The sequence below is a fragment of the Malaclemys terrapin genome, chromosome 3 (genome assembly GCF_027887155.1).
Source record: "Malaclemys terrapin pileata isolate rMalTer1 chromosome 3, rMalTer1.hap1, whole genome shotgun sequence".
In the NCBI taxonomy this organism is placed as follows: Eukaryota; Metazoa; Chordata; order Testudines; family Emydidae; genus Malaclemys; species Malaclemys terrapin.
In genome coordinates this window covers 55,123,651-55,149,779 of record NC_071507.1, presented here as the reverse complement: position 1 = coordinate 55,149,779, position 26,129 = coordinate 55,123,651, and positions in this window count along the sequence as shown.

Here is a 26,129-nt window from a genome sequence, read left to right as displayed (position 1 = left end):
CTAGGCCACACAGCCTCCCTAGGAGGGGATGGCCCTGCCCTGAGGAGCTCGCAGACACAGGCAGTGGCTTAGCAAAATGGCGACAGTATAAATCTTACTTCCTTTTACAAGATTTTGATTCCCCTTCCCAGCTCTCCCTTTGTCCCACTGCCTCAGCCAATGCACTCTCTCCCCACCGGCCCAGCATGCCCTTCTCTGCCCTGCCCTCTCTAGTCAGCTTGTGTGTTTTGGTATTAGTGCCGCCTGTTGTATTTGCCACCACATTTGTTTTATTATTAATTCCCACCTCCTATAGTTCCCAGCATCTCCTTCACCCGTTCTCTCCTTTGCACATTCAGAGTTCAGCTCTGCTTCTATCAGAGGCTATGGAAAGCATCCTGACTCTCTACAGGGATGTGCTCGCCCACGTGCTGCTGCTCTAGCAGCCTTTCCGGAGCACCTGGGGGGCTGTCCCCCAGGAAAGGAGGCTGGTAGGCTTTGACCTCGTGTTTCTGGGGAGAGACAGAGGTCTGGGAAAGGGTCGGGGTTGACCAGCTGGCTTGGCTTCTCCCACTACCCTTCTTGTTGATGCCTTTCTCTGATTTTGTCCAGGGAAGCAGGGACCTTGTGGGCTAGTATCTGGGGGAGGAGGTTGGCAGGCCCTGCCCATGTGTTCTGGGTGGTCTGAGTCAGAGGAGAGGCAGAGGCCTCTAAAGGCCTATCGACCCTAGAACCTGGGGTCCAGGAGAGGTGGGGGGCAGCAAGCTTCCCCTGACTTACTGCAGCTGCCTCTCTGGGCCAAATTTCCAAACTACCGCCTGCATTTGTGTGCGTGGAAACTGGTTGTGCTGAGAGTTTTGGCTCCCTTTGACTTGGGTGGCCACTTGGGCAGCAGCGGTGGCACGCCAGAGCACCCCGCCGGAGCAGCAGCCGCGGGAGCCCCCTCGCAGAGCACCTAAGTTTTAGTCAGGGGATATTTATATAGTGCAAGACATGGACAGGTCATGGGGTGTGACTTTTTGTTTATTGCCCATGACCTGTCCATGACTTTTACTAAAAATACCCGTGACTAAATCGTAGCCTTAATTATCGTGTGACAAAGCATTGTTCTAGAGGGGACTGAAACTTTATATCATGGTCCTGATTTTCAGAATTGCCCCATCTCTGCCTCCAGTGTAGCACCTGCAATTTTGTCCCCACAAAGGCAGGTAAACATCTTGTGGGTGCAATCAAGTCATTAGCAGCGACAGTAATATACAGTCCATGGGCTGATTTGTAGGCACAAACCCCTCAGTTCTCAAAACCAGAGGCCACTTTTCAAAAGAGTAGGAGGGGTCTTTTCTATCTAATTTTATAGCTGGCTGTATACATTATATCCAAGCGATTCATAGTCTTTCTAGCACTCTCAGATTAGTTACATGTCTGTGACAATATGTGTGAGGTGTATGTGTATGCGTGGGGAACACACGTGTTTACAACAGCTAGTCTCTCGGCGGTTATTTTTGGATGAATGGTTTATTCTTTCCTGTCTAATTGCTTTGCTGTCCAATTCATTCATAGAAATCTTGGGAGCTGAATTCGTCTGCTTCCCCACTGGGAGTGACAGCGGCAGTGCCCGGAGAGGCCAGAAATACATTTCCTGGGCAGGTCTGATATTTTCAGGGAGCAGATTTGTTGTTGTGGTTTTTTTTAAAGGACTTGTTAAAAAAAAATCTTTCTGCTTCAAAATTAATCTGCTTGGTTGGTTTGTTTGGCTGATTGATTTCCTGGAAATCTTACACAACTGGATTCGAGGCCTTTGGGTTTTTGTTTTTTCTCCCAACACAACGTTTGTCTGGAAAATAAGCAGCATTTGTGAACTGAAGTTAACGATCCAGACAAAGAAAGATCCAGGCATCTCCTTAATAGATCAGCGGCTCCTTTGTGCAGATTTCAGACTATTAGCATTCACCATCTGGTGGACTGCATTGTCCATGTTTGTTGTAATACCCCATTGCGCTTGTTTCTTCCTGGCTTCTTTTTGCAGCACAACATGCTAAGGCAACAAAACTTGAGTCATCCACTCACTGAGCTGTGCAATGCCACCATGGCCGAGTGGTTGGAGCAGGGTATTGGGAATCAGGACTCTTGGCTCGTATTCCTAGCTCTGTTGCTATCTCTGGCTTTGGGCGAGTCACTTGACTTCTGTGTCTCACATAAAATATGGAGATGATGATACCTGTCTCAGAAGGATGTTGTTATTACCATCGCAGGTAGGAGCCCCAGTTATAGACCAGAACCCCATTATCTAGGTGCTGTACAAACACCAAACAAAAAGAGGGTCCCTGAGGCAAAGAGCTTGTCTAAAAAAGTGTTGTGAGGACAAAATCACTATCTGAAAGTGCTTTGAGATCCTTGGATGGAAGGTGCAAGAGATGAGCAAAGTATCATTCTAATCAGGCTGCAAATACTATGGGGAAAGCCTTTCCTGCGCAGTCCTGGGCAGAATTAATGAAATGCAGAGACTTACAAAAACAAATAATAACAATGATTGAAAAATTCAGCATCTCCAGCATTGAGCAAAAGTTCAGGTCCATTCAGTTCCATCTCTAAACTCGTTCTCCTAGCTCTTTCCTCTGACCCTAGAGCAATGGTGCCCAAACTTTACCTGTGCTGCCCCCACCCACCAGTAATGCATTCTGTCCGTGCCCCAGGCCCCATTACTGCACAGTTGGCTTAGCAGAGGAGCTCAGGCTGAAGGCAGAGCTGGGGGCAGAACTGGGGATGAGGGAGGAGATGGGGCTAGAGGCGGAGCTGGCCTGGGGTTGGAAAGGGAATGAGGACAGAGTTGAGCTGGGACCAGAGTAGGCGATGGAGCGAACCTGTAGCTGGGGCCGGAGCAGGGCTAGGGGAAGGAAGCTGGAATATTTTTTATAGTGGGGGTCCTGAGTGTCCTCATGGTTCTCTGTGTTAAGACTGAAATTTTGGCAACTTTGTCAGCATATTATGATGGCAAATTTTGTGTGGTAGACACTTCTCCACTAGGAGATAGGCTGAGACCGGACAAATTCATGCCAGTTACTGCAGACTAGGGCTGGGTTCAAGCCAGCCACCATTTAAGTCAGCACTTCCCAAACTATGGATCGCAGTGCCAAGCGGGGTAGCACCATCAGCAAAATGGGATCTTCCACATGGCATGACCTCACATGTATAGTGTGTGTGTGTGTGTGTGTGTGTGGTCACGCTGTGTGGAGGATGACCTTTTGCTCTACAAAATGGCGACCTCCATGCTGCCTTTGGGGTGCAAGAATTAATAAAGTGTCAAAATGGGGGTCATATAGCCAAAATGTTTGGGAACTACTGCTTTAGGTGAAAAGCTCCTTATCCTATTACAGATTCCCTACCCAGTCATTTGTCAAGCTTTTCCCTTTCCCCAACGTGCAATATACATTCTCCAGGAGCTATGGGGCCAGATCCTCAGCTGATGTAAATCAGCCTAGTGGAGGAACCATCTCATTGTTCCAAATTGTTGATCGATTCCCCTCTGTGATCTGGCCTGTGAAAATATTCTCCCCCTCAGAGATGCTCTGTTACAGCATTGTCACAGATTAATCTGTTGTTTATTTGTGATTTTTTTTTCATATATACAAACCGAAGCATGGTTTTAAAGTTGAATTTCACATTGATTGTCTTCATTTCATTGCTTGATTTAACACTGATTGGGCAATTAAAGAAATGAAAGGATAATCACTTGTTCACTGAGGAAGTAGGCCGGCAGTTCGTTACTCATTCCCCTGTGCTTCTTCCTCATGAATGGGAGGAAGAATTGTCTAGTGGTTAGAGGGCGTTGGGGTGGCAGGAGACCTGGGTTCTATTGCCAACTTGAAGCTACTTCTGTATTTATGCCATTGGTACCCTTCTTATCTCCAGGGGAGTTGATTGTACACATATCCAGAAGTGTGTGCAGCATAGTAGAGCAGGCAAGATCATTTAGATAATGGCAGGGGGAGGTTTGCTACTTTCAAAGACAGGAACAAGAAAATGAGCTGCAGATGATCTGAAGTAGTCAGAGTTTTACTCACAAATTGTCCTTTGGACTGTTTCCCCCTGCCCACATCATAACACCCCCCCCCCCCAATCACAGGGCTCAGACTTCAGAGCAGGAACTATCTCTTCCTCTCTGCTTGGAAAGAGCCTGGAACAAATTGGGCACCATCATAATCTTAACAACTGGTTCCGCATCCACTGTTGCATCAAATTCAAGCTTGTTATCACCACAGTCAAAGCTAACTCCACCCTTGACACGAATTGCTGTAGATTCTGATCTCACATCTTAGGTAGACTAAAACGTGTACTTTCAATACATGACTGATCATTCTGCCATAGTAGTGATTTATAGTATATGCTAGCTTGGCTTCATTGTCTCCCACTCCTCTGCTTCATCGCTGCTATCTCTTTGTTAACTCTTTGTGGTGACCTCTCTCCTGATTAGTGTTCAGGGAAAACTGTGCTGCTCAATAGTACATCTTGACCATCTTCAGCCCAGAAGAGGAGGATTAATTATCTTCTCCAGTGCTAGCGGAAACATCAAAACCTTGTACAGCACGTTCTATCACAATAGATCGATCTCATAAGAGAGCTAAGGAGGTCATCATTTCTCTCCTAAGGCTGTTTGGAGACCACAGGATTGCTAATGACGAACAACAGCCCTATGCTTGTCCTCAACCTGGTGTAGTCGTGAAAAACAAGAAACTGCTTCCTTCCGGTGAGGGTGAAGCTGAGGAGGGACTTCTTGGGCACCTCACAGTGCAAGAGAATCACCTAAAAATTGCTCACATCAGAATAAACAGTCACATCCTGTGTATTTCTGTATTCCTGTAGATCACATCCTGTGTATTTCTGTTTACCAAAGGTAACCCTACTGCTCCAAAACAAATGGGCAAATTCAAATATTTCTATCCTCAGGATCTTTTTAAGAATAATAAACAATGTTCTACATTTTCAGAAGTAACTAGTGATTTTGGGTGCCTCAATTTGCCTGACTTGAGACGCTCTGAAGAGGCCTGATTTACAGGGGGAAAGAGCTCAGCACTGATGGAAACCAGACCTCATTAAAGGGTCTAAAGTGGGACACCCTAAAATTGAAGCATTTAAAGTCATTAGTCACTTCTGAAAATATAGGGCAATATATTTGGTGGATTTGTACAGCACTGTACTGTTTTTCCTGTGTGCTCCTCTTTTGTTACCTCTGCACTGATAAAATACTACTACAAGTAATAAATACTTAGCATTTATATATACCTGCTGACATATTTACCCTACACCAGCTACAGGAGAAAGCTGCTGAACAACAAATGCCCCTCTACATTGTCTTTCTCAACCTTAGTAAGGCGTTCGACTCTGTCAGACGCGCTTCCCCCTGGTGCCTTCTTGCAAAGTTTGGCTGCCCAGACAAACTAATCAACCTTATACTAATCAAGCTTCCATGGCAACATGCAGGCCCATGTATCCCCGGGTGCTAACTCATCTGATCCCTTTCCTGTAGCTGATGGGGTTAAACGGGACAGTGTGCGTGCCCCTACATTATTTACTTTGTTCTTAGCTGAAGTGCTAGAAGTCACAGCATGTACTACCACTACAGGTGTCACTCTAACAACACGATTCAATGGCAGACTTCTAGCTTCAAGGCCAAAAGCAAATCCCAGCAAAGTGAAGTAAAGGATCTACTGTATGCTGATGACTCAGCATTTGTCACCCTTTCAGAGAACGACCTCTAACATTTGCTGAATTCTTTTGCCCATGCTGTATCCCCCCTTTGGCCTCTGTATTAATGTAAAGAAAACAGAAATCCTGTACCAACCATCTCCTGGCAGAAACCCATTACCACCATCACCACCAGAAATAAAATTGAATAGCTGCCAATTAAACAATGCCAAGTCCTTCTGCTACGTAGGTAGCACACTTACTGACAACACCAGCATTGACAAAGAACATTCTGCACGCTTACAGTCCGCTGCCTCAGCTTTCGGTCATCTACAAAAAGAACTATAGACAAGATGGGAGGTCGAAGTGCCCACAAAATGTCATGTTTACAGAGCTGTTGTGCTCTCTGGTCTTCTATAGTCATTAGAGACCTGCCCCCTTTATTGTTGCCATATCCAAAAACTTAACTGCCTGCAACAATGCCACCTATGCAGCATAGAATCATAGAATATCATGGTTGGAAGGGACCTCAGGAGGTCATCTAATCCAACTCCCTGCTCAAAGGAGGACCAATCCCCAGACAGATTTTTGTCCCAGATCCCTAAATGGCCCCCTTAAGGATTGAACTCATAACCCTGGGTTTAGCAGGCCAATGCTCAAACCACTGAACTATCCCTCCCCCCAAAGCATAATGGGAATCAAATGGTCTGACAATAATCACCAACATGAAGTACTATGACTGGCAGCCATGCTAGCGTGGAGGCAAATGACCTGGGTCGGCCATGTCATACAGATGGGTAACAATTGACTACCTAAGAGAGTTTGGTACAATGAATCTGAAAAATGCAGTAGGAAAGTTGGCCATCCCAAACTCCACTACCAGGATTGCATCAAGCGGCACATGCAGTCTGCCGGGCTGGACTTAATGACCTGGGAGGATATGGCCCAGGACAGCCGAGCTTGGCACTCTGCTACAAAGGAAGCAGAACGAGCAACAGAATATCGTCCCGCCCTCTTGGCCACCAGTAGGATGGAACGTAGATGCCAGCTTGTCCTGGCACATCTCCTGAGTCCTTCATGTGGAAACTGATTTCCAGCAGTAGTCATACTCTAATCGAGCGGCAGTCATTATATATACGTGAGGCTTTCAAAGCATCTTACAAAGCTGAGTAAATATTTTATCACCATTTTACAGCTGGGGAGGCACCAATGGCATGAATGTGACACTACTGGTTAGAGCTAGGAAAGGTGACCATGTGGTGAAGGTTCTACACTGCACCTCAGATTATCTGGATTCTAGCCTTGCCTTTGTCACAGGCTTCCTGCGTGGCCTTGGGCAAGTCTCTTAATCTCGCTGTCTCAGTTCCCCATCTGTAAAATGGGGGTTATTTTCTGTGATGTCTATTTAGACTGAAAGCTCTTTAGTGCAGGGCCTGTCTCTCCTGTGGTTTTATACAGCACACAGCACAGTGGAGCACCAATCTCCATTTAAGAGTCTATGGGTAACGTAATGCAAATATTAATAATGCTTTGTCCCCTCCTAACAGGTCTGAGTTGGGGATGAGGAAAGGACAGATTTATCAGCTGAAGTCCAGGGAGATGCACCCAGGGTGTAACTGGTCTGAGCTGCTTTCTTGACAGCTGTCAGTGAGATGCTTATACTTTGGGGGAAGTTGCAGGGTGAAGATGAAAGGAGTTGGGGAAATAAAAGATGAAAACAAGAGTAAGAGCAAGTGGCAGTTATTTACCTCCCAAGCTGCTCATTCCGTACATGTTTGAAAGCTGTCTTCAGATAACATATAGGTCTATATTTGTCCATGAGAGAGAGCGAGTCAGGATATTTTTGTACTGAGGTCATTCTGACTCACTCTCTTCAAATGGTAGCTCTTTTCTTCAAGAAAATCAATGCTCTCTCTCCTTCCCTCTCTCACACCAGCACCAGACTCATAGCAGAAGCATTGGATTTCTCTCTCTAATTATATTCTGCTTGTTTCAAGCTCTAAACCTCACTGCCCTGCTTCTCACTGGGGAAAAGTTCCTTCAGGCAATTCAGGTGGCACTAATCTCCTCTTCACTACCTGTTATATAAACCCATGATCCAGCAGGTCTCCCCTGTTTTCAAGGCAGGTAGGCAGTGTAATAAGAAAAGGGGAAGTAAAAGACCTCTCCCTAAGACAAGTTCCCAAGAGGCTTTGGCCTAGTTTAAGGGAGAAGCTGCTGTGACATGAGGAGTCAAAATGATTTTGTAAAATACCCAGGGTGCCACTCACTCCTAGCTGAGTGAAAGTTGTGGTTTGAGCTCATTTCCTATTCTGAGGTAATTTTGAAAGGTGTTTTTAATGAGGGGCAAAGAGTTAGTCAGTTACCTTACCTGAAAGTACTACTCAACGTAACCTGAAAAGTCAGTGAGATGCCTTGTTTGCTTCACGTTACCATGAAGAAGATGGCAGTGCAAAGAGGACTGGCCTAAAACAGAGGCGTCAAACTCATTTGGAGGAGGGGGACAGATTGTGTGTTTAATTATGGTCTGTGAAAATTGCAGGGCTATAAACTCCCACTATGTATAGGGACAGGGGAGTTCACCCCTCTATGTCATTGTTTCAGGCTGTCTGCAGACTCAGGCAGATCTCACTGTATTGGTTACCCTTGGTTCGCATTTGGAAGGTCATCATTGTAGTCATGAGGGCTAGAAATTTACTTGTTATTTTAAATGAAAGCTTAGATTCAGGTGAATCTGAATAGGTCGCGTGATCCACATAAATATATAGTGTGGACCACATCCGGCCCTTGGCTTGTATGTTTGTCTCTCCAGTTTAAAGCTAAACATGGAGAAATTTGGGCTTGTCATTAGTCCTTGATGGTGTCAGAACTCAGCACTAGAACAAGCTACAACTGAGCATAGACCCATGATACATATGACCAGACTGGCCAGATAGACTAGATAGTTGACCCTAAAACACATGCCAGTTTTACCTAAGATAAAGATAAAGGCACCTACCTCATCTTCTGCCGCATTCCTTTATACTTCTCTGTACTAACTTCAGAAAATACCTCAAGTACTTCAGATACTTCCTTTGTTATCTTAGGCAAATGGTAAATTTTGAAGGGCCCTATTGTAGATAGATGGGTAAATACTGATAGGTACATATATATTGGGGGTGGGGTGGGGGAATATTGATAGACCGCTATATACCAGCAGCTAGATAGATAGAGCATTTGGATCCAGTCAGGATTTTCCCAAAGTCTGGGGGAGTTGGGCTTGGTCCTCTGGGACACCTGCAAAGTTTGGATCTGATTCCAGCTTCTGAACTTCCCACAAAGCTCAGGGAGGTGTATGGCTGAGGGTTTCAATGCAGGTCCCTCTCTAACAAGATTCCATTTCTAACATCTTCTAGGATGTCAAGAAAGCTGTGGTTCTTTGTGACACCAAGAAGCGGTGATGAACCTCTTTGTTTCCTCCTTTCTTGCCTTCCTGTCCCCAGTAGCCTGACAGCATTTTGAAACCCCCTTCCCTCAAGGAGAATCATACGGTAATGCTGACATTTCCCATCTTCAATGCACTGAGCCTACAAAAATGCAAAGCTGCAGTTCTGCAAATTAAAACAGCTGCATTCTCCCTCCCTTTCATCTTACATTCAGGTTGTGACCCTTTGCAATGAAGATTACATTAACATAAGAGAAAAGGTTAGGGATGAAAATTAAATCTCATCCTAGCCCAGCTTGCAATCCAGCAAGTGGCACAACCAACAAATCCGAACCATCATTTTCCCACACTGAGCAGGGTATGTCTGAAAGAGTGAGAAAGGCTCTGAGAACAAGGCCATGATCTTCTTTGGTGTAAAGGAGAAAGCGGGCTGTTAGCAAAGACTACTGATCAGCTGAATTTTAAAGGTTTGGGGATTTGGTTCAGATAAGCATCCAGAGCTCTGGATCCCTATCCATACCATCCAAACAGCTTCACACTGCAGTGCACTAGGAATCGCATTTCAGCAAGCTTTCATGATATTTTAGCAATGCTGCTCCCAGGCCTGGCTAGGACTCAGAAAGGCACAATATGAATAATGTTAAAAAAGGTGATTTGAACATTGCTGAACCTCAGAAAAGGTCCTGCTTGACTTTAGGGTAAAGGTTGAGTCCGTTCTTCTTTTATCCCAATCAGGTCATTTTATTTTTCCTCCTACCTTTCTCTGGAGCAAAGAGATGAGGTCACTCTCATGCCCCAAAGCCTTTGTGATGCCCAGGCATAGAACTGCCAGCTAAATTGTACCACGGAGATGTTTCAAGACCTTTTTCTTCCAATACAAAGCAATTGTAAAAAAAATATACATAACCAGAGGGGTTGTATCTCGTATGTGCTCTGGTAAGACACACCTTTGCATTTTGGGGTCTGTAGAGAACTGGGCTTGGATTGTAATTCCCCAAACCCACACCTGGTCATAAGGTTTTGTTTTGGGATTAGATCTAAAATGAGAACATGGTTCCAGTTTATATGAAGCCTATGTCAGAAATCTCATGAGATGGGTTGGTCTCTGACTGGGTGGACTAAACCCAGAGGCCCCCTGCTGGAGGCCTCAGGGTTCTGCCACACCCATCCCAGGAAAGAAGCAGTGGAGTCAAGTCTTCCAAGCAGTCTAGAGAGGCTGCAAAGGGCTAGCCAATCAGAGAGGCTGCAGGGAGCAGCCAATCAGGGCCCAGGAGGGCCATATAAAAAAGAGCTGCCAAAAGTAGGCAATTCCTTGCTGGAGCCAGAGGAGTGTATATGGTGCTCCTGGCTGACCAAAGGGAACTGCAGAACCATGGACAGCTCATTGCTGGCAGGGACTGGGGGAGCGAGGAAGAGCTCTTGGCTAGCTGTTGGACCTGAACATATAAGAGTTCTGAGGTAAGGGTGAAGCATTGGTGAAGGCTGGAAGTGGCCCAGGGAACTGCAAGCAGTTTTGTTAAAGGGACATGGTGGTGTGTGGCTTCTATTCTTAGGGTCCCTGGCCTGGGACCTGGAGTAGTGGGTGGGTCTGGGTCCCCCATATAGGCCACTGGGGAAGTGACCTACAATTGGAAGGGGTTCTGAGCCATTAAGAAGCCCACCTGGAAAGGTGGGGCCAGAACAGACCAGAGATGGTGAAACCATTGCCTCCAAGAAGGAAGTCCTGGGGGGTACAGCCTGATACCAGGGCTGGGCCTGTTTAAAGACTGCAGACACATCTGACCGGAAGTAGGTGCTCATAAGTGGTGGTTGACATGCGGTTACTGTCTCATAAATGTCTACCATGTGGTGCTGAAAGTGGATAAGATTTTGGCATGGTTGAATTTGAACCCTAGCCCTGACTCAGCTTCATCTGGAATCTGAGCATTGCCCCCTCAGTCCATGTTTAGGCATTACTCACATACACCTTCCTTACACTGGTAAGTGAGAGCCTGGCCTTGACCTTCTTGTATGGCCACAGTGGCTAGGCCTTCACTGCTACAAAACGGGTGTGTTACGTGTTAGGTATCCTGCTGTCAACCACTAGCTTGCTGTAAAATCCTAGGAGACAGGGACATCCCCAGAAATGGTTCATATGGAACACACAGCTGAACCATTCTCACTTGACTTAGCATAGCACTGCTCAGGTTTGAGCTGGCTACACCTCCATTGTGACATAGGGGCTGCTAGGCCAAATGTCAGTGAGTAGCACTATGACCTGCTGCATGGGGTTGCAGTATCACTCAGGCTTGACCTAGCAGCCATTCCATTGTGATAGAGGTGCCACAGGACCAAATTTCAGTAATCCAGGTCACAAATTACCCCTTTGCCTTCCCTGACACATTGGCTGCCTTGCTTCTGTCAATGGTATGCACTGTGCAGAACATGCATAAAGCTGTGGGTGCCATTGCTAGTGGAGACAAGGTTCTGTAGTTTTTCCTGCAGTGTAGCTAGGTGAGGTGGGGAGGAGGGGGTATAGTGGTGGTCTCACCTAGCTACACTCTGGTAAAAACTTCCTGTGCCTTGTCTCCACTAGGACTTTTTACAGTAAAAAAAAAAATCCACTTTTTTTTGGCAGTGAAGAGACAGCCCATGTTTCCATTCCAAGCCATCATCACAGTCCTCCTGGAAACTGAGATATTTTAGAATAAAAGGGGTGAAGCACATGGTAAGTGTTTTCCCCAGCAATGGATTTAGGCATATAAAATCTCTTGGTTTCACAAAGGGGAGGGTGGTGGTGGTAGTGTAAGGGGTTGTCTACAATGGTATACTTACACCACTACCCATGCGCCATTGTAATGTTTCGGTGTAGACACTACCTACATTGATGGGAGGGATTCTTCCATCACTGTAGTTAATCCACCTCCCGGAGAGGCGGTAGCTAGGGCAACAGAAGAATTCTTTTGTCTACACAGGGGCTTCGGTAAGTTTAACTATGTAGGCCAGGCGTGTGGATCCCTGACCCACACAGTTAAATTGACCTAATTTTCTAGTGTAGACCAGTGACCCCTGCAGTTTCATCCCAATCTCACCCTTGGAAGTAATGGCAAAATCAGGCTCTGCCCAAGACACTCCCTGAAACATATAGGGTCCTGATTGGGGTCAGTAAGGACTAAGAAGGGAAACACCTCTTAATGAATCACCATCACCACTGCCAGAAGCATCCCATATTTTTGGAGAGCTCTCTCAGCTAAACTCTAATCAAACCCATCAGTGTTTTAGCTTGAGAGATCAGACAAGCTCAGGGCCCCTAGTATCACAGCTGCACTCAGACAAGGATCTCACATACAGTGGAGTTCAGCAAAGGTCACGGGGGACCTGACACTTACCTCCTTCCCCACCCCATCCCATTTCTTGTGCTATGAAGCTCAGATATGTTATCTGGGTCTGTTCTTTGTCTGTATCACATCAATCATGGAGCAAATACATCACACAAATCAGATATTATCTAATGCTTGCAAAAACAATATCCTGCATAGATCAGGGATTCTGCTGGTGTTTAATGTACAGTGTCTGCCTCACAATAATTGAGGGATGAAACTTAGTTTGTATAAATAAAAGAAATCGGGTGATGGCCTGGAGGTTGTAACAGAACATGAAACGGTATTATCCTGTTCCACCACTAGGTGGTGTCATGTGTCACAGACCTTACCTGAGCTGATACTAGCTAAGCCAGGAGTGCTTTAAGGATCTCTTGGAAGAGACAACTGGTATATTTCTCTATAAAGGAAGCTCTGGTATATGAGTCTGAGCTGCTAGTGGCAGCCCTTCAACCTACTGTGTACATGACATACATGAAAATGAGGCACATACATTTAGTGACCCCCTTTGAACATTTTGGTTTCAGTTACTTGCCCAGCACCACATAGCAACTCTATGTCAGAGAGGGATAGAATCTAGTCCTCAATGGTGTCATTCAGTTACCTTAATGATGAGACCACCCTGTCTCTCTTGCAATCCCCAGCCTCATTCACTACACACCTTCCAACTCTGACTCCAGTGCACCGGTGTGGTGTTAGGAGGCACTCTCATTGCTGGACATGGTTTCTCTGGTATGCTTGTTGCCTGATCTATGGAGTGTGTATTAGTTGTATTGATTACTTAAGACTTCCCAGTTAATACTCTGAGGTTGGATAGGTTCTTGTCCCAAGATCAGCCCCAGTATTAAAATTATTGGCCAGTTGGGAACCCCGATGTGCATAGTTGCAACACTCTCTCACTTAGGAAAACCCTTTTGTATTTGTAATAGTTTTAGTACAGTTCACAGAACCACCAACATTCTAACCCATCAAGGCAGATACAGCTAATACAGAATGTACAGCTCAACAGCCATATACTCTCTCCAGCCCTGGCAGAACAACCTGAAATGTTAGTCACTATCTTCCTCATCACCAGTGCCTGTCATCCTGGCACTGCCCCCGCCCTGCACCTGCAAGGGCTACATCTCTCTCTCTCCAAGCACACAGGCTGGGATACAACTCTTATAATACGTTATGCTGGTATCACTACGCCTAATGTATATTTAGCAGGGGTTTCCTCCTCTTCCCTTATTTGTATTTCCTCACCCTACTAATGTTGGGGTGCCCTTATCCCATAGGTTAGATCTATTAATGACCTCCGCTTATTATCATATGTCAATTTGTTACCATGGCACTCTTGTGATCAGATATCTGTGGATGTTTCTATCCTAAAATATCCAAAAGCTGGTATCAGTTCAATGTCCTTGGGCTATTTGGTAAACCCCTAAACATACCTTGCCCAGTTCCCGAACACTCAGAGTGACTGTCGGGCCATCTAATTGCATCAAAGTTCATAGGCTTAAATAGTATGCTAATTGCTTAAGCTTATACCTCACAGGATACAGCCCTGTAGGTTCCTTGTGTTACTGTCACACAAAATACATTTAAGCTCTATAGACTACATGCTGTAGTAATACAAGAACATACAGGCAGTAGATATTTTTACAAGAAAGACGTTCTGGATTAGACTTTTTTTATTGTTGTGCTGTTTCTACAGGCAGCCGCTGTCTATGCTGAGGAGTAACACATCCAGCAGGGCCTCTGTTTGGTTTGGAAGGCATCTGTGTGGCAATTTCTTGCTCATACACTGAGTCCCGATGGGAGAATGTTACAGCTGCAGTCTGGAAATATGGCCAGAATGCAATTGTGTATCACTCACAGGACACTTGGCTAGATGCTGCCCATAAAGGATGCACCCAATGTCTAAGTGGCATGTTGCATGATCCAGGAGAGTGATCAGAGCACTTTTACTTTCATTCCAGGACTACAACTCATGGCTGGAGCAGTGAACAAGGACAATGGCTCAATATGATCAGTAATCAGCAATGTTTTAAACCAGTTGTTCTTAATGCAGGACGTGAACTTTTAAAAGTCTCCCGTCCCCTATTTCTGACCTGTTAAACAGAGTTCTCTGCTGCCTTGTTTCAAATGACTATAGTCTACTCATGTGTTGAGAATGTGTGTGGTATAGTGGTTTGAACAAAGGAGATTGACTCAAGACTCCTGAGTTCTATTCCCAGCTCTGAGAGGGAGTGTGATCTAGTGATTAGAGGTCTGGGAATCAGGATATTCTGGTTACAGTCCCAGTTTTGGCACAGGGGTTTTGTCATCCCTAGTTATCTTCTCCTTATGAGAAACATACAAACCTTTTTATAGTCCTGAGTTGGAGAGAACAAAACTCACCTATATCTGGCTATCAGTGTGAGTGAGCAAAACAGCCCTGCAGCTCAACACAGGGTCCCAGGACCGAGAGCCAGAGTCCTGTCACACCATTATTGCAGAAGTTGAAGATTAGGTGACAAGGTGCACAATTCCCATTGGGATAATTCCTTCCTAAAACTCCTTGTCCCACCCTGTCCTGCAATAAGTAGATACATGGTCCTTTTTCTGGTCCTGTCCTAAACTGTTGCATGGATTTGCTGCTAATTGCCATATGTCACCAAAGAGATGTCTGCATTCCAGCACTGGGGAAGTGATCCCTGGGCGGCACTGATGTGTGGATGGTTAAACAGCTGGCACACTTGACCTCCGAGGTGGCTGCATTTTAGTCCTGGATGAATTGATCCCTGACTTGAATTGAGTTCTGGGATCCCTCTGTCTGAAAAAATGCAGGCTATTTGTATTGTTGGTTAATGGGAGCTTCTTAAAATGAAGGAACTGAAACTGCAAGGGCCTCCATACAACACTGATTAAAGTCCTGTTCTAACTTATGCTGGGCTCAGTGTAAAATCCAAAGGGTGGATTCCTTCCAGTTTCCTTTATCTCCCCAGCAGCTGGAGGCTCAGCCAGGCCTCCCGGCTACAGAGCTTCTCTGAGGGAAAATCCAAACTGGATTTCAAATTTTTAGATTAACAATTCAGTTCAATTATGTGTCTAATTCCCAGCTGTGTCCCAGGGCTGCATTTGATTTTTGGAGTGATTTCTACCCCCTCGTACCCCCCGCCAGCTTTGCTTCCCCTTCTGAAGCTTTTTTAGTGGTTGGTGCCCCTACAGGCATCAGGGAGAGAACTAGGCTGAGACAAGCCAGAGGCAAAAGGAAAAAGTTTGTCTCCTGCTTCACGTCCTTATCAGGTGTCTCACTACAGAGATGTCTAACTGTGTGGGCAGAGAACAGTTTTCCTCACAGCCCAGTACAGACCGGGTCACCTTGACTCCCTCCCTCAGGCAGGACAGGAGCCAAGCAGGTTTGCAAAAGAACTGGCTCTGAAGCAAGCAGCCTCCCATCTCAAACAAAGTTTCCACATAGTTTGAGTTCCGCTTTTGTCTCCTTTATTTACCAGGGATCACTGCTTGCTGGGAACTCTAGACAGAACATAAAGATATCTAGTGCTCGAATAATATATTGTAGTAAATATATCATTACACTGCCCGCCCTGCCTATTCTTGTCCCCAGCCATCACTGGGGCAAGCTCTGTTTACTCTGGCCCAGCCCACCCAGATTCTCTTTCCTTTACATTACATTAGTGCTCCCACTATTGCTATCAGCAGTACACATGCACTGGTGTCAATGCAAAGATGGAAGCTTTCCCAATAAAGTGTAGTGCAGATAAGGCAAAAGTGATTTTCAAGTAATCAAGGGGCTTGAATAAGAGCTGTAAACACCATACTTGCCTTTCATAGATGAGGCTTTAGTTAATAGATCATTTCTCTCCACCCTCCTCCCCCCAATTTTAGAAGCTCCTCAGTACATGTTGTTGCTACCCTGGGGATGAATTGAAGCAAAGGAGACCTCACAACATTGACATGTGATTTTTAACAGAAGCACCTCTGTTGCTTATGCCTGGTATAAGAACAGCAGGAATCTGGAGCAATCACAGCAGTAGCTGCTGTCTAAGAGCCAATGCTGGGGAATATCACTGTGAGGTCTACTGGCGAGAGGGTCCATGTTCTATCCCTGACTTCTGCGGGCCTGTAGATAATAATGTTCAGCATGTTGACTTGCAGAAAGGTCTGTTAAAGTCGCCTTAAACAACAGCGATCATTAGCTCTGTCCCCGGGTTCTGGCTGAATATGGATTTTAATCTTAAATACATGGGTGTGATTCCCATAGGTATCGGAAGGCAGAACATGAGGACTTGGTAAAGAGTCTGTATCTTTCATGGCTTCTGATCTCTTATAAGCAGGACAGCAAGCTGGCTCCAAGTTGGTCTCGCAGCCATATTTCACTTTTTTTAGGCTACTCTCACCTGTTCTGCTGTCAGTTAAAGAACCTTTTGTTTTCTAGTGACCAGCTCTTCAGCCTATATTAACTGTTCTCTATAAGCCTTATCAGATGGTGAATTCTTTGACCATTTCAACTTCAATAATCACAATTCTAATATTAACAATTACACGGGTCCATTCAATATAGCTTTACATTTATATCATAGTTTCCCTTTGTAATGGGTTCGATCACAGAGACCCCCTTGGGACTGCTGCCTGATGTGCTGAGACTATCTCGGAACCTGTTTTCCCTGCCAGCTTGGGACTTCAGTACCCTGTCTTGTTAAGCCAGACACGCTAGCCTGCTGCAAACAGATCCAGGTCTGAATCATGTCCCCCCAAAGCTGCAGGCTTAACTGAAAACAGCTTAAGAAGTGCTCCAGTCTCTAGCACCCAGACACCCAGCTCCCAATGGGATCCAAACCCCAAATAAATCTATTTTACTCTGTATAAAGCTTATACAGGGTAAACTCATAAATTGTCCACCCTCTATAATGCTAATAGAGAGATATGCACAGCTGTTTACTCCCCGAGGAATTACTTACTTACTCTGGGTTAATTAATTAGCAAAAAGTGATTTTATTAAGCATAAAAAGTAGGATTTAAGTAGTTCCCAGTAATAACAGACAGAACAAAGTAAGTTACCAAGCAAAATGAAACAAAACACACAAGTCTAAGTCTAATACATTAAAAAACTGATTACAGATGAAATCTCACCCTTAGAGATGTTCCAATAAGCTTCTTTCAGAGACTGGACTACTTCCTAGTCTGGGCCCAATCCTTTCCCCTGGTACAGTCCTTGTTCCAGCTCAGGTGGTAACTAGGGGATTTCTTATGACTGGAACCTCCTTTGTTCTGTTCCACCCCCTTTTATAGCTTTGGCACAAGGTGGGAATCTTTTGTCTCTCTGGATCGCCACTCCTCCTTCTCAATGGTAAAGCACCAGGTTTAAGATGGATTCCAGTACCAGCAGGAAGGCTTGCAAGTAAAAAGAGCCATCTACATCAATTGTCCTGGTTAACGGGAGCCATCAAGATTCCAAAGCACCATTAATGGCTCACACTTTGCATAATTACAATAGGACCTCAGAGTTATATTTCATATTTCTAGTTTTAGATACAAGAATGATACATTCATACAAATAGGATAAACACACTCAGTAGATTATAAGCTTTGTACGTCTTACAAGAGACCTTTTGCATGACGCATATTCACACTCAGCATATTTTCATAAAATCATATGGAGTGCAACGTCACACCCTTCTTAACAGATCCCACACTGCTTAAACTGATCTTACTATTAATCACTCAGTGATGAAAGGCAGCCCTTCTAGTGTGCAATGTGGTAATTGTTTACCAGGTCGCAACCCAGCAAGTCCCCTGCTGCCAGTGTACACTGGCACGGAATGGCTTTGTGTGAGTGAGCGATCGCAGCATGGATACTATTGACAGGTAGAGAGGTTCTTTTCTAGCTGAAGTGTCAGAGGGCTTTAGTTTTGCTACCGTAGGAAAAGGGATCCAGTCCCAAGTCTTCATGAGTGTGATTTATATACCAGTAATGGTGACTCTTGTCAGCAGCACCTGAATTTCATTTCACTTCCCGGAATAACAAACTCACTCCTGGGAAGCTTCCAATGGACATTCAGAGGCAGAACTCAGACATTCAGCAACATGAGCACTAAGAGCCCTGTATGGATTCCTTTAGGCCAAGAGTGCTCAACCTGAAGGTGAGTTTCTAACGAGAGTGGAGGTTCTCTAGCAATTAATTACCACATTTTTGACAACAACAACAAAAAATCAAAGAGTTGGGACTACTGCTGATCTCACTTAAATCTGTTTAATACTGGTGTAACTCCACTGAGTTACTCCTACTCTACACCAGGCTAAGTGAGACCAGACTCTGGCCTTCTGTTTTTATGCAGCAACACCACTGCCAGAAGAAATATTAGATGCTTTCCCACCTAAGTCCTGACCCAATGTACCACTGCTTAGCTGGGGCTATCTGACAAGCTCCCAGCCCCACACAGCAGTGTTATAGGTTATTTTAGTGAAGAATCCAGCAGCATATCCTGTGATCAGCTCTAAACCCTTGCAGTTATTCCCATGGTCAGACTAGATCAAAGGGGTTGGAAGTATGCAGCAAAGCAGGGGCTGGCAATTATGCAGCTAAGGGCTGCTCTAAATGACCAACCAAACCTCGAACTTTTTTGTTAGAGACTCAAATGTGCTCTTGAACTTTAGGGACACTTCTCTGAAGTTCATCCATCACTAAAGGGAGATTTTCAAAGGCACAAAGAACCAGTTAGGTGACCAACTCCCACTGAAACAATGAGCCCACCGCTCATTAAATCAAAGCGAGATTACATATGCATTGATAGCCTGAGAAAACTAGCTCCCTTTGGAGGAGAGGATTGGCACCAAATATAACCCTATCCATGAGTCCTCAAATCACCCTAGAAGCCACACAATTCCCCAGGAAGAGCAGCATAAAGTATTCATGGCCTGCAGTGTCTCAGAGCTTTGTGTTGTGCAGCAGCTGCCTTGTTGTTTTGGCACCAGCAGGTAGCAAGCAAACAAGCAACATCTCATTTTGAATGCCGTGGCATTTTACAGACCGTATATTTCCCCCCCTCCGTTTGCAGGAGGCAGGCAAAGTGACACCGAACAAGGACAATTATAACTGTTCCTTAGACACACGCTTTCCCAGGAAGATGCCACTCAGTAATTTACCTTTTTTAAAGCATCTGTATTCAGAGCATGAATAGATGATTGATGTTCCGATTGAAGGAGCCATGTCTAAAAATGTCTCCTGGGCTGGCAGTGATTTGGTGAATTGTTCTTTGCGTTTCTCTCTTTGAGCAGTGGCCAGAACCAGCCCCGAACCTGTTGCCTGCAGATTTTTTCCCCTTTAAATATTTTATTCCTGCAGAGATCTGTGGGTTTTATTTTAAAGTGCGAACCAGATTCAGTGCATGAGGAAGATGCTGGACTGATAGCTCCAGTGCCCGAGGCCGTGAATTCTCATTCTACACAGGCCCCTTTACACTGCTCTGGCTGTGCAAAGCAGCCTTAAAGGGGTGTAAACATAATGTGCTTCCACCTGAAAGTCACTGTATGCTACTTGAGCAGCATAAAGGGGATGGAGACTTAGGGCCTGGAGTGTTTTAGGGCAGGGTGTGTTGTGTCCTAACTGAGCAGGAGCTGCTGGAAAGGATCACACAGACACTGTAAATAGTTTCAAATTAAGATTCCACAGACTACGTGTTTAATCCTGCAACTCGCAGAACATAGCACGCACCTTCCTGGGCCATAACTAGCTGAACTCCAATAAAAACCCAAAGCCTGGAATGGACTAACATGACCTAGCTGCTATACTCAATGCTCTAAAAACAACCAACCAGACAAAACAACCCAGCATGAGTCACGGGATGAATTCTCCATAAACACTGCAGTATGATGCAATGGACAGGGCACCAGACGAGGAGGCAGGGTACCTGGGTTATATTCACAGCTCCGCTACAGGATTCCTGCATGGCCTTGGGCAAATCACTTCACTGCGCCGTGCCTCCATTTCCCACTCTGTAAAATGGAGATAATGATACTGACTTCCTTTGTAAAGTGCTTTGAGATACACAGATGATGAAAAGTGCTATAGAAGAGCTAGACATTCGTTATCTGTAAAAGAGGTTTAGTCTAGGCACCAGACATAGAAACCTCCCTTGATGTCCATATTCCCTAGACTGTAGAGACCATCTCTGGATAACTTACTCTGCGTACACTACGATGGGCCTGAGCCAAAGATCCACTGACTTCAAAAGGCTTTGGAGCAGGCCCAGTAGGATTAAAAATTGTAGTGAAATGGGACCTAACTGTATCTCAAAGGTGGGTAACATTTTGCTTTTAACTTGATTCCAGAGACAGTTTGGTCCTACCTAAAGCTGAGCAAATAATTTAGTTTTTAGGGTCTGAACCAAAAAATTCCCCCTCCCTCTGAATTTGGTTTAGTTCAAACCAAAACTGATTTTTTTCCCCTCACCAAAACCGGACAAATGATTTGGGATTGTTTTGTATTCAGTTTTTCATTTCATTTAAGCTTGGGGTGTTTTTTTTACTTGTTTGTGTGCAAATGTAGCAATATTTAGTTACATGAAATGTTTTGGAATGTGAAGTCAACAGGTTTTGTTTGGAAATGATCAAAATGAACTTTTGACTTTTTTGAAAAAAATATTTTCCAGCTGAAACTATTTGCTGAATTCACAAGTAGGTTCTGTTCTCAGGAAAATGCATTTTTGGGGGGTAAATTTGCTATTTGCTAAGAAGAATTCACCCAGATCTAGTCTGGGTACACTACAGCTTTTCATGTGCTGCAGACAGGCCTGAAGTGCAGTGTATTGTAATACTATATCAAAATGAAACAAGTTTACACCTGCACACTAATAACAATTAACTGGCTCTTCTCCAATGCCTCTTACCTGGAGATTTGAAAGTGGCTTACAAACATGCATTATATACCACCTTGGGGGGTAGATATAGGGTATTCTGTAGAGAAATACATTTGCTCACCATGAAAAATGCAGCAGCCTCTAGGATGGAATATGGTAGCTGTTTAACAACACACAGCCATGCTCCATGACCGTTTAGGACAGGAATTGCAATACTTTACCCATTTGAAATTGTGGGACAATTTAGCCAGGAGGAACGTAGCTACTGGAGTTAGAATTTGACCAGTACACTAATGCTAACATGTTTGCTCTTATACATACATGCCCCTACACAGGCAGCTGTATATGGATTTCAACACGACTCTGAGAGATTTTGGGACTGCAGGATTAGAATGCTGGCTGCAGACAAATGCAATTATAAAACTGTAGTTCAATAAATAGAATTCTGTTCCCCCCCCCCCCACACACACAAAGGATTAGCCATGGGATTTGAGTAAATTTAAGATAATGCAAAATTGGGCCCTGACAGCGGAGATTATAAAGGACCTGGACAAAGGCCAGTGCATTCCGCAAAAGGAAAAATCCTTCTTTGCTTTCTTGATTTGGTCAGAATGCTTCCATGAGTTCCTTCAGTGCCGAGTCAGCACCGGACCAACGTTGAAGGCCAAGGCTGGACTAGAGAAGGGACTGGGCCTCTTTCCCCATTGGAGTGTAGATGAAACTACTGGACTCTGCCCAAGAGCATATGAGAAAAAAGAAAACATCAGTTTGGCCCGATTCTTATTTATCTTGGGGCCCATGAAGTTGGCGTGAGCATAAAAGCCCCTTTCCATTGCTAAAGCTGTGTAAAGGGGCCTGAGGGTAGATGAGAATCAAGCCTGTCTTTTTTTTTTTTTTTTTTCTTGACAGTTTTCTGACCATGTGGGTTTTTTTCTCTAGCTACAGTACAGAATGAGATGAAACAGCTGATCTGGCTCACTATTAGTTTACTGAGTTGGACCAGAGTGAAGTGACCAGAAATATCTGTGTATGTTTATGTTAATTTTCTGTAATAACTAAGGAATAAATATGAATGGTTTGCCCTTTAATAGTGCCCTTCACCTGTGGTTCAAACAGCACATTAAAACAGTTCATTCTCATGGCACGCAAGAAGGGAAGTGATTCACAGACAAGTTAGCAGTCTTGCCTAAGGTCACACAGTGAGTCAGTATCAGAGAGTCCTGATTCCCAGTCTCATGCTCTAACCATTAGGCCTCTGTGCCTTTTTAGTTGAATTTGGGCCTAAAAATAACTGTCCTGGGCTTTATGTGAAATGGCTGGACACTGCCCCGCTCCTTTCCTTCTCCAGCGTTGTTCTGTGGAATGTTTCTTTACTCCTGTGGGAGGAAAGCTGGTTGTTACCAGGCCTTATACCCCCTCAGGTCTTTAGACTCCCCCTTTGCCAGCAACACCTCGTGAGCAGGGGCCACACACATCTCTCACCTCTGAGCACTGCTTACCCCTTTACCTCTTTCTTGATTCCCCCTCCTTCAGGGTCAGAAATGAGGGCCCTTCTCGCTGTGTGTCAGACATTGCATGTCATAATTAACACGCACCACTTCTGGGACTCTTAAGGCCAAGTTTGTGAACGACTCTCAATTTTGTTAGCCAAAGCACTGGGATTACGCATGCATGATGCACAAACCATGCATGTAATATGCAAATGTGTCCTTAACAAGGCATAATACGTGCACATTCCTTACATTAAACCTTGAATAACTGATCCATGCATGAGATGTGTATATTCATCAGAACAGCCAGGGGACAATGGGTTGCAAACCTGGTCAGCTTTAATTAAAAAAAAAAAAAGTCAAATATATGCGAAGAATCGCAAGTGGTCTTTGGCCAACGCCAGAGAGTGGATAAACCAGAGCAATCAGTGATACAGTCACCTGCATTGTATCTAATCTATGGCTCCAGGATGTTAGTAACAAAAAAATGGTGCCAATAGTTAGTCAACCTTGTCACTTCACCAGCTAGAATGTTTCAGTGAGATGTTGCAGTTCCTAGTCTATTTATTTTAATGATTGCATTGTCACAGCACTGCAGCAAGAACAGCAATGTCTGGTTAAATAGGGGCACAGGCCCAGTTAATGGGCACTATTAATGGTTGAAAGCTGAGATGCTCATGTAATCACTTGACTCCAGGGGCTCAGATGTTAAGAAAAACACCAACTATCGTAGCGCTTATGATACACATAATGAGAGTTGGTAACCCTGCGTCCCTTGTGCTTAGATAATGTATTTTTCACAGGGATTTAAAGATCGCCAAAGGGAGGGGTGTGCTGAGCTTAGCTCACTGCTCAGTTTAGGAGATGCTGCCCATGTTTTTGTTGCTGTTGAAAGTATTTTGTTAGTTGCTGTGAGACCAAACAGGATCTGGGCACTGACTCTGCAGTTCAATTCTGCCATCTGCAGGTCATCTCTGAACTGCCAAAGGTTTTTGAATCTAGCCTAAACAAGCCATTATTTGTTCTAAAGAAAGTGTTGGTGTTAACATGCTCAAGGGGGGGAGATACAGGTTTTTTGTTGTTTTTTTTAAATGAGCGTATACTGTATATGCTGAAAAAATAATCACTTGCCTGGCAAATGCACAAGGAGAGATGAAACACGCATAGACCATTTCAATCATAAAGCAAACAGTGTTTCCTTGTCCCTTTGGAGTATGATCCTCATTCTGTCAAGCACTGTGTGGACACTGGTGCGCAACAGTATCTCCGCGTTAAAAAAAATCATGCACAGCTGTCTTCCATATTCATGTCCAAGTCCTGTGGCGATGGGGGCAGGACAGTGCTGACCGGAAGCTCGTAGTTGCGGACTGGCACGCAAGCGGAGGCTGTCAGATGGTCATTTGGACAGAGGCACGAGTGCAACTCAGCTGCTGCAACTGTGACTGAACAGCCATTTTTAGGACCGACTGCTCACCCCACATAGGGAGGGGGCTAGAAAAAGTGCCCTAAACATAGTCTGCCTAGCCATCTCCTGACTGGACAGCTGCATCCAGAGGGATCACCTTTGAAAACTACAGAAAATGGGAAAGGAGGAAAGAATGCGCCACAGCCCGACTCACCAATCCAGATCTGCCCCTTCTGCCGGGAAATGTCTGTCCCAACTGTGACAAGATCTGTGGATCCTGGACAGTCTCATTAGCCAGCTGTGTATCCACCGGCAATAACTGGCTATCATTTTATGGAAGACAATCAAAGTGAGGGTATACCCTGAGACATGTAAGTGGCATCATAGGCTTCTGGGTATTGTTTCTCAGTGGCTCAAACCCGAATCTGCCCAGTGTACAAGTAAAACTAAAATGTTCGTTCCAACATCCCAGCTCAACCCTGCAAGCTCAACCTGAGATCTGAAATCCAACTGATGTGCTTTCTGACTCATGCAGTGTTGCTGGTCATTGTACCGATCTGGCATGAAACAGAATAGAAGCCTATTCACTCTCCCACATCATGGACTCTGCCAGAGTAAAAAGCATCCAACGTATTTTAATTGGTAAAAGAAGCAGATATGACTCTAAATGCAAGAAGGAGCAAAACAGTTTGATAAGGAGGTGTCATTTCCCCGTGGTCAATTTTCTGACCATAAATGCTGTAGAACATATTTTTTCCCCCAGCTCATGAACCCGTTCCCACGCAAAAAATGTTTGGGCAGCTTTTTCTGGAGAGATGGATAATCCAACTAGCTGTATCATCAGGAAACGTGGCCCAAGTTTCCAGACGTGACTAGTGATTTTGGGTGCCCAACTTGAAACATCTTAAAGGGCCCTGGTTTTCAGAAACTGTTGAGTATCCACAGTCTGAGAATCAGGCCTCTTTAAAGGATCTCAGTTTAGTCAACCAAAGTCACTTAGTCACTTTTGGAAATCTTGGCCCTGGTTTCTATTGCTGGCTCTGCTACTGATTTACTGTGTGACCTTGAGAAGGCTATGTCACTTTTCTGTGCCTCCATTCCCCCATCTTTAAAATAGTGATAATTCATTTGAACATGCTTTGAGATCCATGGATGGATACTGTTATGAAAGAGCTAAGTATATTATTGCATGTATTATAACTTCTAGTAGTTCTTTCTTAGTGTCTCATTGGAAAAAAACCCTGACCTCACAGGAAGCAGTCTAGCCATCATAAAGATGATTTTTCAAGAGTGACTCATGGATCCCTGTAAACTGGGTCACTCTTGAACATGTGCCAACACTTTGCATGGCACAACAATACAGAGAACACTTACTGAGAGGACCAGCTGGGATGGATCTGCATGCATGCATTAGTTACCCAAACCTTTCCTTCACCACAATACAAACAAGTAGATTATAGTTGTCTGATTTCACATTGACAGTTTTCAGAGTGGTAGCTGTGTTAGTCTGTATCAGCAAAAAGAACGAGGAGTCCTTGTGGCACCTTAGAGACTAACAAATTTATTTGGGCATAAGCTTTCGTGGGCTAAAACCCACTTCATCAGATGCATGCAGTGGAAAATACAGTGGGAAGATATATATACAAAGAGAACATGAAAAAACGGATGTTGCCATACCAACTCTAACAGAGACTAATTAATTAAGGTGGGCTATTATCAGCAGGAGAAAAAAAACTTTTGTGGTGATAATCAGGATGGCCCATTTCAAACAGTTGACAAGAAGGTGTGAGCAACAGTAGGGTAAAAATTAGCATGGGGAAATAGTTTTTACTTTGTGTAATGACCCATCCACTCCCAGTCTTTAATCAAGCCTAATTTAATGGTGTCCAGTTTGCAAATTAATTCCAGTTCTGCAGTTTCTCATTGGAGTCTGTTTTTGAAGTTTTT